This window comes from Octopus sinensis, linkage group LG6, assembly GCF_006345805.1.
Source record: "Octopus sinensis linkage group LG6, ASM634580v1, whole genome shotgun sequence".
NCBI lineage: Eukaryota > Metazoa > Mollusca > Cephalopoda > Octopoda > Octopodidae > Octopus > Octopus sinensis.
Window position 1 is genome coordinate 62,854,196 of NC_043002.1, and position 18,508 is coordinate 62,872,703.

The 18,508-nt window shown below is 38.6% G+C and overlaps 2 long non-coding RNA genes across 2 annotated transcripts in view; one reads left to right on the forward strand and one right to left on the reverse strand.

Annotated features, from left to right (window-relative positions):
* LOC118763938 overlaps window positions 1-18,508 on the reverse strand; it is a 128,757-nt gene that overhangs the window by 103,821 nt on the left and 6,428 nt on the right. The window lies entirely within an intron of this gene.
* Window positions 11,898-18,508, forward strand: part of LOC118763939 — a 13,972-nt gene continuing 7,361 nt past the window's right edge. Inside the window, exon 1 of the long non-coding RNA XR_004999711.1 lies at window positions 11,898-11,919. This is a non-coding gene — a long non-coding RNA (uncharacterized LOC118763939). The remainder of the gene's footprint in view (window positions 11,920-18,508) is intronic.

Consider the following 18,508-nt stretch of genomic DNA (forward strand, 5'->3'; position numbering starts at 1 on the left):
GTATGTCTGTCTATCTATCTATCTGTATGTCTGTCTATTTCGTGGCACTCCATCGGTTATGACAACGAGGTTTCAAGTTGATCCGATCAACGGAACAGCCTGCTCGTGAAATGAAATTAACGTGCAAGTGGCTGAGCACTCCACAGACACGTGTACCTTTAATGTAATCCTCTGGGAGATTCAGCGTGACACAGAGTGTGACAAGGCTGGCCCTTTGAAATACAGTTGTGGGGAAAGTGTACAGCAGGGTTCGCCACCAACCCCTGATAGAGCCTCGTGGAGCTTTGAGGTGTTTTCACTCAATAAACACCTGCAACGCCCGGTCTGAGAATCGAATCTAAACCGCGATCCTACGACCGCTGCCCTAACCACTGGGCCATTGCGCCTCCACGTCTGTCTATTTATCTTTCTACATACAGACTAATAGGCAGAAATACATAAGGCGCAGGCGTGACTGTATAGTAAGAAGCTTGCTTTCCAACCTCAAGGCCTCAGGTTCAGTCCCATAGCATGGCACCTAGATATGTCTTCCACTATAGCCTCGGGACGACCAAAACCTTCTGACTGGATTTGGTAGGCGGAAACCTGTCGTATATTCACACACATATGTATATCTCTATGTCTGTATGTGTGTTTGTCCCTCTATCACCGCTTGACAACCGGTGTTGGTGTGTTACGTCCCTGTAACGTAGCGGTTCGGCAAAAGAGAACGATAGAATAAGTACTAGGCTTTAAAAATATAACTCTTGGGGTCCACTTGTTCGACTAGAATCCTTCGTATCAGTGCTCGTGCATGCCCGAAGTCAATGAAATGACTGAAACTGGTAAAAAAAAAAATTAAATGGGAATCAGAATGAGAGAGAAAGGTGGGGGAGAGAACAAGAGACAGACAGACACTAACACACACGCACAAACACACAGAATAAGATAGAAAGATTGTTTGGTAATCTGACCAGGCCTTTTATGAAAGACGCTCATAACTGACCACATACACCTGGAGCTACGTTGTCGAATGCGACCTTCTTTCCATGATATATTAATGGATAATTTGTAATAATCAGGCTGCTATTTCTAGCAGGTCGAATGATGGGTAAAATATCTTTTAATAATAAAAGAGATAGTGGTAGTTATGCAGGGTGATGTCGACGATGGGTTCGTGTTGATGATGGTGATGATGCTGATACGATTGGAACTGGAATAATAGCTTCCAAACAATAGAGTTTTGAGTTCAAGTCTCACTTTCTCCATTGAGATATCGTTTGCTATCTCCCACTCCGTTTTATTTTCTCTATCTGTTCAATAGTTACCAGTCCCTCTTCTGCCCTCCCTCTCTCTCTGTCTCCCTCTCTCTTTCATTCCCCCTCTCACCCCTCTCCCTCCTATAAAGTCAGTCGCTCCTCCTCCAACCCTAATCGTCGAACTCTCTCATTAGCTCTCTGTCACTTTATCTCGACCACTCTCGTTCTCTCGCTAGCCAACCTTTCTCTCTCCCTGTCTCTCTCAAGGAAATCTCTTTACGTGGTTGCACGCCTTGCAAGAAACAGCCGCCAAATATCCCTCAAACCACGCGCTTCTGTATTACAAAAATGAAAGACGCACTTGATTCACATAATACTTTCTATTGGATTATATTAACTCCAGTACGTAACTGGTACTTATTTAAACAACCCCGAAAAAATGAAAGGCAAAGTCGACCTCGGCAGAATTTGAACTCAGAACATGAAGACGGACGATATATCGCTAAGTATTTTGCCCGGCGTGCTAACGATTTTGCCAGCTCGCCACCTTCTACTTGATTCATATAATGACTGGATGGATACGGCGGGAATTCCTCTATTCAACAACAAACCTTTCTCACACATCTATCTATCTATCTATCTGTATATCTATCTATCTGTCTACCTACCTACCTATCTAACCGTTACATTCCATCCCACTGTATAACTCAAACTCACCCACTTCCATTTCCTTCCTCCTCCTCTCCCCCCTCTCTCTTTGTGAAGCAAATGCATGACTAAATATATTTCAAATCCATTATATATTCACACACACACACACACATATGTACACACTCTCTTTCCGTTCCTTCACTCACTCACTCACTCCGACATACTAACACCAGACTTAGTACATAATGTATATAACCGTCTTTCTATTGGTCACAACAATTCTCTCCTTCCTTCTCTCTATTTCTCTCTTTCACCTTCTCTCCTCCTCTCTCTTTCTCTCTCTCATACACACACACAACTACCTTCTATCTTTATTGCTTTCTTCTCCATAACTTCTCATCTCTAGCTTTTCCAACGCCTCTGTCTCGGTTTACATCTTCCTCCATTCCTCTCTTACTTTATATCGATATCCCTCATCTTTCCCTTCTCTCTTACAAAAATGCAGTAATCCCTCGGCTATCGCGGGCGCTACGTTCCAAAACCCCCTGCGATTAGTGAAAATCCGCGAAGTAGAAACCGCACTGTACTGTATACACACACACACACACACACACACACATAAATATTATTTTTATAAGTTGCATATATTTTATTTTATATGAAAAAACAACACCACGGAAGATTCGACGTGAGCTATAATAATAAATGCATACAGTGGCATAGATATGAGGTAAAAATGTTTCACAGATATGCTGGGTGGCCATTCTGCAATTTGTCAAATTGCTAACATCCACCCCCCTCCCCAATTTTTGTCTCTTTCACAACTGCCGACATGACTCACAAACCAATCGTCATTGGATGGAGGCAGACAATCAAAAAGCCGGGGGCAAGGTAATGGTTTGGTGTGCGATTTGGCACAATCAAGTAATTGGACTATTTTATTTTGAGGGCCCTGTGACAGGTGATTCGTATCTGGACATGCTTGTCACCAAGATGATGCCTCACGTGCATTCACTTGGAAGGAGAAATCCTATCTGGTTCCAGTAGGATTGGGCTCTGCCCCGTTATTCATTACAGGTTCGTGATTTTCTGAATGAACATTTTCCAGGGAGATGGCTCGGGTGTCGTGGGCTAATTGAATGGGCACCACGGTCACCAGATTTAACTCCCGTACGTTAAATCCCTTGTGTATTCTGAAAAGATTCGTGACCAAGGACATCTTCCACAAAAAATTGTTGAAGCGTGTGAACAAGTCAACGGCAATGAAGAGCTATTAGAAAGAGCTCATCGCAATTTCAAATTCCTTATGAACACTTGTTTCGAGCTATATGGCCACCACTTTGAACATTTGTAATGGATTACCTACTTCATTGCTAATAAAGCAAATTTGATATCTCCCATGGTGCGTGACTTTGTGGTCACCCCGTAGAATCGTTAGCCCGCCGGGCAGAATAATTAGCGTCATTTCGTCCGTCTTTACAATCTGAGTTCAAATTCCGCCAAGGTTGATTCGCATTTCATCTTCTGGGGTGGGGGGATAAAATAATTACCTGTTGGTAATTAGGTTCGATGTAATCAACTTACTCTTTCTCTTGAAATTGTTGGCCTTTTGCTGAATTGTAAAACCGATGTTTGCCTTATAAGGAAGACCGGAAGATAAGTTCAGTAATATTTCTTTGTTTTTTTGTTTTTTTATCATACTATACTTCTAAGGAGATTTATGAAATGCCTTGAAACAAATATATTACATCCATTTCTATGTAAAGTGTAAAAACCTACTTCGGTCATGAATGACCATGGGAATGCAGTTAGAAAATTCCCTTCCAAGGCACAAATAAATCAGATTATCAGTAAGATAGCTTGGTAGCGGGTAGCTGTCTTTATTAGGCATGGCACTTTTGTGTATGCTGTGTAAGCTTGTATAGACCTAAGTGCATGGGGTAAGGACGGACGGTAAATACAAGAGCATACCGGGGTGACCTACATTCTAGCCACGCTGGGGTAGATTATTTCTCGTTAGAACGTGTCTAGTAAATATTTTTGCTTTTCTATTTCCAAGTCTTTTGTTTGTGTGTCTATCCATTCATAACCTTGAGCTGTTCAACATTGTCTTCGGGCTGATTGCAAAAATGATTCGTATTTTTAGTTTTGTTCTTCGTTAATTCCTAATGATGAGTAGAAAATGCCATTTACTGCAGTATTAAATCACTTGTCGTTTTCGGCCTGTGTTAAATAGTTATATCTTACAAAAGAAGGTGACGAGGTGGTAGAATCGTTAGCGCTTCGGGCAAAATGCGTAGTGACATTTCTGCTGGGTCTTTGCGTTCTGAATAAAGACCGATGAAAATTTTGGCTTTCATCCCTTCGCGGGTCATAGACTAAGTATCAGTCAAGGAGTGGGGTTGATGTAGTCGACTTGTCCTCACCTATCAATATTTCAGGTTTTGAACCCTGCAACTACCGAGCCCCGTTCAGAAAAAATTTATGATCTCTATCTCCTTAAATGTCCTACGGCTGAAGAAAAAGCAAAACGAAAAATATATAAAAAAAAAAGATAATCTGTAGCCATAATCATCTGATATCAGGAGATTATGGTTGCAACACACGGAGGAGGAACCGTGCAATGAAGGAGAAACTATAAAAAAAAAAAAAAAAAAAACTATCTTCATCTCCATCAATGTGTCGAACAAAAGTATGAACCTTTTGTCCGTATTCCATAACGAAATAATATCATTTCGTTGATTGGAGTACGAATATCAATGTTCAGTCTTTCATGCACAGGTAATAGTTCATTAGATTATGAGTTAAATGCTGGGATACAACTGATGCTACATTTTAAATCTATTTTTCATTAGGTTAGCAATGTGAGTACAGCAGTTACGTGTGGTACTGTTGTAGTCAAGGAGTAACGAAGTTCTTTCGCTAGATTAATATTTTGGGATTTGTTACAAAGCGGTATGTATGTGTATACACAGACATACGTTAAAGGAAGAAAACATATACACTATTTCATGCTTTATGAAACATGCAACGCTTCGGCAAGTGGCCACCAGAATAACAAAATTGTTTTAAGCACTGAAGAGTTACTTTTAAAAGATTATATCTTACAAGCAATTATCTAATCTTAGCAATAATTTGGTGAAACGTGTATGTTTTACGAGAGTGAGTCAAAAAGTAATGCCATTTTGTTTAGGACAGCTATAATTACTTGTCCTAAACAGAAACATGTATCATACATCAAAATGAAGCTGGTCCTCTGTGGAACACACCCCTACTTCTCAACAGAGTCATCGTTTCTCTCAATAGCAATGTTCCACCTTCGAATGAGAGCATGTATCCCTGCCCCGTAAAATTCTGTTGACTTTTCTTTGACATACTTCTTCATTATAGTTTTCCCTTCCTCGTCACTGGACTATCATCTCTTCGGCCCCATGAAAGAGGGTTTGAGAAGCAAACATTATTCCAGTAACGAGGAAGTGAAAACTGTAGTGAAGAAGTGGCTTAAAGAACAGTCAACAGAATTTTACCGGACAAGGATACATGCTCTCATTCGAAGGTGGAACATTGCTATTGAGAGAAAAGATGACTTTGTTGAAAAGTAAGGATGTGATCCACAGAGGACCAGATTCATTTTGATGTATGATACATATTCCTGTGTTGGTAATTATACTTGTCCTATGCAAAATGCCATTACTTTTTGACTCACACTCATGTATATCATAAAATACCATAAATGTATTCTGTATTTTATCATTTCTGTTATGTAGCTCGTATTCCCCATTAAGCCTATCCCGTGGTTTAATATCCGTCGTCGCAGAGGTTTTAGGAATGCTTATGTGTCGAGCTCTAAAGAGCATATATACATAAACACTCTGTCCACACCACACACACACGCGCAAAATAAAACAAAATCAAATATGTTTATATGAAGGATCAATCCATTAAATAATGATGTCTTCAGTTAATGCATCTTATTCACATACCGCAAGTTATGGGTTCCAGTTTTCTTTCATTTCCGTATAATATTTGACGATATAGAATATTATGATTCTTATTTTGGGTTGGCTCAGGTTCCGTCTTATTCCTGGAAGGATTTATATTGGCAGTGCGTTACTACCTGTAACCTTAGGTATCCACAAATTTCCTTGCTGTTCTGAAGAGGCAAACTTTCCGCAGGAGCTCTGCCGGGCATTCTATTTCAATCTTCTTCAGCCTTTTATCTTACTGTTCCCAACGCACCAATTATTATACGCACGACCTTCAGTGTTCGCATGTCCCAAATTCATCCCATTTGAAATTGGAATATTATTATTAGTATTATTATCACTATTTTTGCTTTTGTTGTTGTTGATTTCAAATTCCACCGAGGCCAATCTAGCCTTTCATCTTTTCCTGTTACATAAAACAAAAAGCCAGTCTTTTATAGGGGTCGATGGTATCAATTATTCCACGTCACCTAGAAACCTTTGTTGGTGAAGACTGCCGACTGTCGAAACTCTAGAGTGCCAGTTTCGGTGTCAAGCTCAATCTATTTACCCTTCTCCGCATTCCACCATATCGGGGGACCTAACAGAGATATGGGCACAAGCTCCTTATATAAAATGAACACCCTCTTGTGCGACTTTCACAATCTCGAGCTCGATACAATAAATAAGTTATGTGCTAAGGTTTTATTATTTTCACCGAGGTCCAAAGTTTACAACTTTATTCTCATAATAGAAATACTTTCTATTGTTATTAGAATAAAAGTCTATATATAAGAATAGGTAGAGCTGCTGAAAGGGTTCCTAGTGGTATTAACATATGTCTTTCTATGACCCGAGTTCGAATCCTGCTGATCTCCGTTTCGTTACTCACCCTGCTATGTTCGATAAAGGTGAACTACTAGTTCAGTACAGTATTAAATCAACAATATATTTGTTACAAACGTTAAGTGTTCCGATTTATTTAACATTATGAGAGGAATCCAGCTGTAGAAACCATGCCAAAACAGACAGTAGTAGAGCTTGCTCCCGTCCTCTGGTTTGACAACGCCTTTCAAACCGTCCAACCCATGCCAGCATCGAAAAAGTATGTTAAAAGATGATGATAATGATGATAATATCTCTCTGACGGAGTAATGAAGGAAACGTGTTATGGATATAAAGTTGATACAAAGACATGATTACCCAGAGTTACTGGCTGCAATTTGGCTCTCGTTACTATTTTCTTCTCTTCGATAGAACAGGACCAAGAAATATAAGAGCAAATGGATTCCAGCTGGGTATGAAATAAAACCACCGTGAAATTCAATGAATTTTATATCAACTCATTTTCTCCCAACGAGGCTCGGTCATATGTAATACATACAGTGGGACCTACTTTTGGTCATACGTGTACATACACATTCACATATTGAGAGATATATAAAGCCAAACACACGCGCACACAATCAAGAATATTTCGATTTCCTCCCGTGCCTCTCATTTTGAATAAATACGCAAGAGTGAGTCACAAAGAATTGTGATTTATATTTTCATTACTTTTTAATTAGACATCGTATAAAATGCAATAGCAATTGTATTCGTTATCAATTTACGCATATATATATTATATATATATATATATATATATATAAGCATGGTACCTTGGGGTAATGGTATATAAGCCTGACGTATGTACATATATATGTGTGTGTGTGTGTGTGTGTGCGTGCGCAGCTGTGTGAATATGTGTGTGTTTGTATCTTGACAACCGGTGTTGGTGCGTTTACACCTCTTAATGTATCAGTTCGGTAAAAGCGACCAAATGAAAAGTTTCCAGGCTTTATCAAAGCACAAAAAAAAAAAAAATGCGTAAGTACAGGGGTCGATCGGTACGGTTAAAATTCTTCAATGTGGTACTAGAGCATGGCCGCCAGTTTTAGGACGGAATCAGGTATATATATATATATATATATATATATATATATATATATATATATACACACACACACACACACACACACACACATACACACACACACACACATATATATATATATATACACACACATATATATATATATACATGCATACGTATATATATATATATATATATATATACGCGTGAGCGCGCATATACACATACATATATATGCCGCGATAAAACTCACGTGAATTCAAAGGAATACGTGTTATGTCATAATTAATCAAAGCACTACTCACTGGAAAAGAGTTTTTAACGAATAACAATAAATTAAAACCAATTATAATTAATAATTTATTACAATATGCTTCACTAATGCAGGCGTGGCTGTATAATAAAAAGATTGCTTCCTAAGCACATGATTGCGGGTTCAGTCCCACCGCGTGACACCCCAAGTAGGTGTGTTTTAGTTTAACCTCTGACCCACCAAGGTAGATTTCGTAGACGGAAACTGAAAGAAGCCCATAGTATACACATATATGTCTATGAATGTATGTCTTTGTGTTGGTGTTTGTTTCCCACCACCGCTTGACAACCTGTGTTGGTGTGTTTACGTCCCTGTAACTTAGCGTTTCGGCGAACGATTCCGATAGAATAGTTTGACTAGAAACACTTGAACGCGGTGCCCCAGTATGGCCCCTGTCTAACGACTGAAACAAGTAATAGATAATGAAATAAATGAGAACCGAAAGTTTATTAAAATAAATTGTAAATATGCAGTTTAGTAGGTAGGGCCTTTGTGACGAGGTTTCAACCAGGACGTGAATCAAGGGACCTGATTGCCAGAAAATGGGTCTGTGACGAATGCTGACACACACCTTAATAAAATGAAAAAGAAAAGGAAAGAAATGACACCGCATTTGAACCAAAAGTGTCCCTCTTATCACAGGGTTGTCTTGGTAAATTTTCTCTAGAACTTTCGTTAGTATGTCTTTACACGCATACACGTACAAGCACATACTGAAATATACACACACATACACATATGCACGCCCTCCTGCACAAACATGCTCATATATTCGCATATGAGTATACTGACACACACACACATACACACACACATGCGTTCTTAAACACAGACACACTCACAAATGAGCCAAATTCTAATTTCATTGTAGCAAAGATTGTTTGCCAACATAACATGGCAGTCCTGGTTTAGGACTGATATTGCTGTAATTTAGCCCCAGGAGACATCGTCTCCAGCTGGTTATACGACACGACCTGTGTCCTGACATTTTCGAACAAGAGAATCTAGCATCCCCCCCTCAGCTCAAAACAATATCTGTCTCCTGGGGCTAAATTACAGCAACATTAGTCTTAAACCAAGACTGCCTTATTATGTTGGCAAACGATCTTTACTACTAAGTACTGTTGCTGAATATCTCACGCTGCGAGATTAAAAAATAGTAATTCTCTAATTTTATTGTTCTTCTCTTGTGCATTAAATACGCGTAGAAATCTAAAACGTAAGGCATCTGGTAATTAAATCTAAAACGTAAGGCAGAGATCAGAGAATATGACATTCATGCCTATCCCATAGAGTTTACTACAAAAAGCAAATAAATTAAAAAGAAACTGAAAAAAAAAAACTTCAATGATTTTCATGGAATTGAAACCGTAACCTGATTGTTAATATATCGTTGACAAACTCCAGCTTTGTCTAAGCACGTCAATCTCAATGTTTTTACCGAAGCTTGTAACGTATTGATTTGCGTGTGTCCGTATGATATTGTGTGCGCGCGCGTGTGTGTGTGTACGTTTATGATGGTATATGTTTATATCTGTATAGGGCTGCATGCATGTATGCATGTACCTGTATATGCACGCATGCAAGCATGTATATATATGTATGTATATGCATGCATATGTGTGTGTATATATAAACACACACGCACACACACACACAAATATATATATATATATATATATATCCGTTTGTCACATATATATATATATATATATATATCCGTTTGTCACATATATATATATATATATGTGTGTGTGTGTGTGTGTGTGTGTGTGTGTGTTTGTCCCCGCCCAACATCGCTTGACACCAGATGCTGGTGTGTTTACGTCCTCGTACCTAAGCGGTTCAGCAAAAGTATTCGATAGAATAAGTGCAAGGCTTATAAAGAATAAGTCATGGGGTCGATTTGCTCGACTAAAGGCGGTGCTCCAGCATGGTCACAGTCAAATGACTGAAACAAGTAAAAGATTAAAAGAGTATATACATATATGTATGTATATGCAAGCATGCATGTATGTATGCATATTTGTGTATATATATGTATACATGTGTGTGTGAATGTATACATATACGTGAGTGTGTGGGTGTGTGTATGTATACGTATTCGTGTTTCCATGCTGCCTGTGTTTGTTTCTGCCTTTGTATTTGTGTGTGTGTGTGTGTACGCAGTAGTCTTTTTACAGTTCACTTTGATACTGGGCGTCCAAGCAATGTTATAACGTTCATGCCTTTCTCAAAGTCTTTGTTAAGCCAAGAGTATAATTCTAACTCTACTAAGACGCAGTACAACAAGAACGACAACAGAAACACCATTGACGATGTATCACCTACTTATCTTCTCAAAAATTATTTGTGGTATGTGTGTCTGTGTGTCTGTTTTCGTTGTTAATGAAGTAGTTCTTGTTGTTTTTGAAGTAGCCGTATTTGTTGCCGTTTAGCTCCTATTCAATTTTGGAGTGTTCCAGCCATGGCCAACACTCCCCTTGTTGCTTTTGTTTTTTAGCCCTAGGTTACTCTACGTTCAAACTGCGTTACGATCAAAGACAAGTCAAACTACAATAGCCACCACCTACTTTTTTCTTTCTTCTTTTTGCCCAGATGTATCTAGGACTACACTAGTCAATTCGTTCACTTACTTTTCTTATGAAAATCCGATGTGACTGGAAGGAACTTTGGCTGCTATTTTCAAGCAGTTTTATTAAATCCGTAGTGGTTTCTTTGTTGCATGTAGTGGTGTTGTCGACAGATATGAATCGTTGTGATGTGCATGCCTTTCCCGAGGCCAAAACGAAGCGTTTTAATGAAAAGCATTATGACCAAATGACAAATTTATTTCGTTTTCCTTTTTGCACTTGTGGTAAGACCAACAATATGAATGCATACTTAACATATAAAACAAAATGTGCACGCACACACCCACATTGCCAGAGGATTCTGTATATTGTAATCGTTGACAATACCAGCAAACGCTTATTGTCATCAAAATTACTTGATTCCAAATACAATGAGAATATCTGTATATTTACTGATTAATTATTTTATTCGGTTATTGTTATAAAAAACTAACCCCCTGAAAGTAATTACAATAAACGGCTTCTATTGTATATGATGAAAAATGTGCTCAGATTCATAAAAAATTTGGAAGGAAGGTTAATATTGGATCATATTAAATGCTATTTATCTTATTGACCCAGAAAATTTAACTGCTAAAGTCAGCACGGATGGAATTTGACCTCAGAATTTCACGATACGTAGTTAAATAATCCTTTCTACTATTGGCACACGACCTGGATTTTGTTGGGAGAGGGTCAGTCGATCACATCGACCCACCCCAGTACTCAGCTGGTACTTAATTTATTGATCTCCGAAAGGAGGAAAAGCAAAGTTGACCTCTGTGGAATTTGAACTCAGAACGTAGCGACGGGCGAAATGCCGCTAAGCATATCGCCCGGCGTGGTAACGATTCTTATTTCTTTGATATTTACTTCCCACAAGGGGCTACACACAGAGGGGACAAACAAGGACAGACAAACGGGTTAAGTCGATTATATTGACCCCAGTGCGTAACTAGTACTCATTTAATCGACCCCCGAAAGGATGAAAGGCAACGTTGACCTCGGTGGAATTTGAACTCAGAACGTAGCGACGAGCGAAATACCGCTAAGCATTTCGTTCAGCGCGGTAACGTTTCTGCCAGCTCGCCTCCTTTGCACGTAGTTATATGATACGAGTTATTTCGTCTCATACTGTGCAATAGTTACCGCTGCTCTATCATCTGGTAATTAATTCCAGCATAGATGCAAGGACAAAAGTTTGGATGAGAGAGAGAGAGAGAGAGTATAAAGAAAGAGAAGTTAGTTCATTATATTGCTTCCAGTATCTCGTACACTTTTTTTATTCTGGAAGATTGGAAAGTAAATTTCATGTCAACGGGATTCGAACTTAAAACCAGAAGACTCTACATAAATACCATAATATAGTTTTCCGACCTTCTGAAGATTCTACCAATACACTACTTTCAATAATTGTTTCCAACGTTAGCAGAAAACCAGAAATTTTGGGGGAGCGGGGTTACTCGAATTTATCGACCTCAACTCTTGTTTGACTGGTACTTTATTTTCTCAAAAATAAATAAAACTAAATCTGTTCTCTAGAAGGATTTGAACACAGAATTTAAAGACCTGGAATAAAAACCTTTTAAAAAAAATTTCCGACAACCTATCGACTCTTCCACACCCTTGACACCTTTTCTGTTTGCTAAAACGAATGTTATTGTTTCCAATTTAGGCACAGCATTAGAAACATCGAGGCATTAGTCGCATATGTCAAGCTCCAGTACCTTTAGGGCCGGTAGAGGAATGAAAGGCATATACTGACCATGATGGTGGTTTGAACTCGGGGCATAAAGAACCAAATCAAAACTCATTAGGGAATTTGCCCGATGCTGTAACAATTTTGACAATCATCACCTTTCTAGGGTTTGACAATGGTTTCAGATTTCAGAGCAAGATTAGCAAAATTTGGAGTGAGAGGACGAAGTGCGACGACTGCGACGTCGTCGGCGGGCACGAAGCGTGAGGGGCGATCCCAGCTACGTGGACAGAGGCGAGTGGCACACAGCAGCGACGAGGAGAATATCATCGACACTAGCACTAAACTGGCACTTTATTTCATTGACCCTGGAGGGATGAAAAGCAGTGGTGAACCTGGTGGAATTTGAACTAAGAGATGAAACAAATATCGTAAGGTATTTTGTCCGGTGTTCTAACTCTTCTGCTCATGTGTGATCATCCATATTTGAAAATAACCATTAACGTAATTATTTTCAAATTTTGGGAGAAGGGGCAATTTGACAACATCGACCCCTGTGCCGACTGATATTTATTTTATTGATCATGAAATGTTGAAAGGTAAGTTGACCCCGGCGGGATTTGAACGCAAAAACGAACAGAATGTCGCTAAGTATTTTGTCCGGAGCGGTAACGATTCTATTCCACTCTAGGCACAAGGTCCGAAATTTGTGGGGAGGAGGCCAGTCGATTAGATCGACCCCAGTCCGTAACTGGTACTTAATTTATCGATTCCGAATGGATGAAAGGCAAAGTTGACCTCGGCGGAATTTGAACTCATACCTATTTCTTTACTACCCACAAGGGGCTAAACTCAGAGAGGACAAACAAGGACAGACAAATGGATTAAGTCGATTATATCGACACCAGTGCGTAACTGGTACTTAATTTATCGACCCCGAAAGGATGAAAGGCAAAATCGACCTCGGCGGAATTTGAACTCACAACGTAAAGACATAGGTAATACCTACTTCTTTACTACCCACAAGGGGCTAAACTCAGAGAGGACAAACAAGGACAGACAAACGGATTAAGTCGATTATATCGATCCTCAGTGCGTAACTGGTACTTAATATATCGATCCCAAAAGGATGAAAGGCAAAGTCGAACTCGGCGGAATTTGAACTCAGAACGTAGCGGCAGACGTAATACCGCTAAGCATTTCATCCGGCGTCCTAACGTCTCTGCCAGCTCGCTGCCTTAGTGATTGCTATAACTGGTGTTAAAAAAAAGTAGTAGATAATAAATTGTTGTTGTTTAACACCGAGAGGTCCCTCATCGAGCAGGCATACGCTGAAAGGTAATACAGTAATTTAGATCCCCCTCCCCTTTTTTATGAAACAGGGAACCAGGACGAGACAACAAAAGCGTATATTCCTAAGTTGAATCTTTGTAGATTTTAAGATATAGGGAAAGTAGAAGGGATAGATAGACAGACAGATAGATAGATAGATAGATAGATAGATAGATAGATAGATAGATAGATAGATAGATATTGAGTGAGTGAGTGAGTGTCAGAGAGAGAGAGAAAGAGAGTAAGTGAGGGAGTGGGAGAGAGAGAGCATGCTAGTGTAATGGATCAATGGAAAGGGTGAGAAGTGAACACGTTACTGCTTAAGAACAATAATCCAATGTTTTCTTTGATCATAGACTGCAGGACGTGTTTCAAGTCAGGTTTGCTTGCTATTTCTAGCAGTTTAAACCACCATATAGAGGTTCTCTGTGAGACGGTGGTTGTAATACTATTAGGGAGAACGACAATGGTGGTGATGGCAGTGTTCTCGGTTATGGTGGTAGTGTTAGTGTTGGAGGTAGTGTTCGAGTGATTGACAGTGTTCCGGTGGTGGTGGTGGCGATGGTGGTTGCGGTGGTAGTGCTAGGATTTCGACTAGTTGCTGGATGTATTCTTAGGGCGGACGGTGCCCTTCCCAGTGGTGGTGGTGGTGGTGGAGGTCTTCGTGGTTGTTATGGTGGTGGTGTCGTAAAACATTGTGTTGATAGAGGTAACAGTTTAACAGACGCTCGCTTTTGATCGTACAAGCATATGATCAGAGACACTCCATTTGTGACCTTCCTGGCTTTTTTTTTGCTTATGCATAGAGATTCTAAGCCCATATCAAAATGTCCTTTTCCTTTTTTTTTGCTTTAAAACACAGTAAGGCGTTACGTAAGGGAAATTTGAGTTTTATTTCTAGCAATAAAGATGACCACGTAGGGACTCCACCCATTAACTTGCATTCATAATCTTCGGCCTCAAAAGAATTAAAACGTTGTATTATCGAGGGCGTTATACAAGGTGTCACAGTGCCTTGAGCAATTATGGCAACACGACTTAAAAATAAAAACATGGGGGGCACGATAGAGCCAAACGAAATTTTGCGCCGCCCCAGAATTCGAGAGAGGACGGCTGATGATCCAACACACCTTTGCTCTCAACCACTTAAAATCTAATTCAAAATCTGATGTGAATATTATTTTATAAATCCACGTAAGTTTTAAAGGAAATTGTAACCCCTAAACGATTTGAACACAGATAAATAATGGGTTCTAAATTTGACACGGGGCCAGCAATTTCAGGCGAATGGGACTAAGTCGATTACATCGACCCCCAGTAATCAACTGGTACTTGTGTTATGGACTCCGAAACGATAAAAGGCTAGATCGACTGTGACGGAATTTGAACTCACGCTGTAAAACGGACGAAATTTTATCCGGAGTGCAAACGATGCAGCTGCTAGGGCGCTGCTTTACTATTTAAATGAATAATAAATTTTAAAAAAGATTTGCTTTTTGATTCTCATTTCTCTTTCACTCAATGTGTGTGTCTGTGCATGTATATATACATACACGTACGCACACACGCACAATCACACATGCGCGCACACTCTCACCCACATATATTATTACAAAAAGAAGAGCGATAGGGATTTACGAAAGCTACCAGGCCGAAATTTCGAAGTCACTATCATCCCTCTTCTAAAAATATATTACATAATTACTGTACTCAATGTATTGAGTAATTTTTCAGTTTTTATTATAACTCGATACAAAGACAAACATCTACCTATCTATCTATCGATCTATCTATCTCGAGGTTACCTTGGTCGTTTCCGTAGGCTTTTCTTTCCACGGATAAATCTTATCTGTTTCCCTCTTTGCACTTTACATCATGACATTTCTGTGATACACGATCCCTATTGATCGTTTTTCTTTCTTTCCTTTTTACGATCCCTTTTGATCGAAACCCTACCCCACCCCTTTTAATTTAATCTTTATTTTTTTATTTTTTGTTCTCCCTAAAAAGAAAAGCTCTACTTTGTAATTTGTCCCCTCTGTGTTCAGCCCTGTGTGGCTAATAAAGAAACATATCTATTTATTCATCCATCCATCCATCCATCCTGTTCTCTATCTATCTATCTGTCTGTCGGTCTGTCTAACTGCATAATATTAGTCGCTGACTTTCCTTCTCTAACTTGTCTTGGTTTCACAATCAAAAGAATTAAAACGTCTAAAAGCGACAAAGTACACGAAAATCGAATGAGTTGATGTCATTATTTCCTTACTGTTTTATTTTATAAACACTTTACGAAATAAAAGAGTCGATTACGGTGCGATTTGAACTTAGAACGGAGAAGAATATACTGAGATACACTCAGGCTTTCATGTGCACCATCACGCTACAATATGTACAGTTCTTTTATCCTATTATAAATTGAAAATCGAGGCCACATATACGAATACGATAAGCACAGGTCCGTATTAAGATGAGATGGTCACGATTAGAATGCATTTGATCATAGACGTACAAGTTCAGGTCTCACATAAGCCAAAACACCAAACACAACATTGAAATGATGACAACGGCAGCTGAAGCCCGTCAGTCAATGAGCGAACCTCTATGTAGTCACCCAATCTACTAGAAATAGTAACCAAATCTCTCGTATATGATATTCTCGATTACTTAACAAAAGGCGAACCCGATAAATTAGTCGGTGACATGAAAGAGAAAAAGCCTTTGAACATAGATCTGAATGTATGGATGGATGCATATACATGTGTGTACATACACACACATACATACGTACGTGCACACACACACACACACACACACACACCACACACACACACACCACACACACACACACACATATATATATATATATATATATACACATACATACTTATACTTAAATACATACGTACATATATATATATATATAATATATATATATATAATATAATATATATATATATATATGTCCAGCGATTGAAAGTCTGTACATTGAGAATTTCTTCAACATGAAACCGTTTGTAACATGTCTTGACTCTTGTGAGACAATATACATGCTATTGAATATGTATATGTTATATTTACATATTAAAAAGTTTTTTTAAAAAATCATGCACCTTCACCAGAATTCGAAACCGAAATGAAGTAATGCACAAAATAGGCATTTTAACGGAAACAGACTTTTAACAGCTTAAAGTCTCCGAATTCCATTATAGAATTAGAACACAAGAACACCCAGGATGAATATTATAGTAATGTTTCAGATTTAACCACTACACCAGCGATTTTGAGGTGATCGGGTCAGTCGATACCATCGACCCTACTAATTGAGTGGTAGTTAATTTCAACGGCCCCTAAAATAAAATTTAAGTGAAAAAGTAACCAAATCGGAATTTGAACACCGAATGTAAAGATCCGAAAGACATATGAGAAATCATTATTTCGATGCTTCAACGGGTTTGCCACCTTCCCTATAAGATAACATATATTACTGTATGATCCAAAGCCCGCAGCAGCTTTCTTCTTTCATATATATATATATATATTATATATATATAATATATATATATATATATATATGTATGTGTGTGTGTGTGTGTATATGTGCGTGTGTGTATGTGTGTGAGAATACACACATATATACACACAAACGTACATATGTACGCATACGCACAAGCACACACGCACACACAGAGATACATACTTGCACACATATACATAGACAGACAGATGTACACACACATATCAACGGGCGCAAGCATACATTAAAGTAAAGAATATTTTCTGCTCCGTCTTGTCACCAAAGTAAGCGATGGGTCAAAATACACATCCACAACACACGTCGGGAAGAGAGAAGCAAACACAATGCGAACACAGATACACAGGTCCATAAAGTTAAATATATCGACATGTGGGTACTCGTGACTAAATCAGCATTTACAACACACACATATAGATATAGCCATACATACATAAATACATAATTATCCCCGTGCATAAAGACACACCACACAGACATATATATATATAATATATATATATATATATATATATATATATATATATATTTCTTTACTACCCACAACGGGCTAAACATAGAGGGGACAAACAAGGACAGACAAAGGGATTAAGTCGATTACATCGACCCCAGTGCGTAACTGGTACTTAATTTATCGACCCCGAAAGGATGAAAGGCAAAGTCGACCTCGGCGGAATTTGAACTCGGAACGTAACGACAGACGAAATACTGCTACGAATTTCGCCCGGCTCGCTAACGTTTCTAAAAGCTCGCCGCCCTTATATATATATACGCGGGTATATACACAATTCTGTATGCAACGCAGTATATATATATATATATATATATATATGTATGTATATGTATATATATACATATACATATATATGTATATATATGTATATGCATATCATACTCACACATACACGCGCGCATATACACACGCATGAACACAGAAGCATTCTTCAATATAAATATGTATTTATACATATGTGGAGGATGTACGTGTGTGTGTGCTTTCGGGTATGTCTATATAGATGCATGTATGCTTGTGTGTATATATATATATATATATATATATATATATATATAACTTGCTGTGGCTAAAATCGAACCGGTATAAAGATATATAAAATAGTGATAGGCGGCCTTTCTCTGTCTATACATACTTGCATACATACATACATACATACATACATAAGTATACATATATGCGCAGGAGCGGCTGTGTAACAGGTAGCTTGCTTATCAACCACATGGTTTTACGTT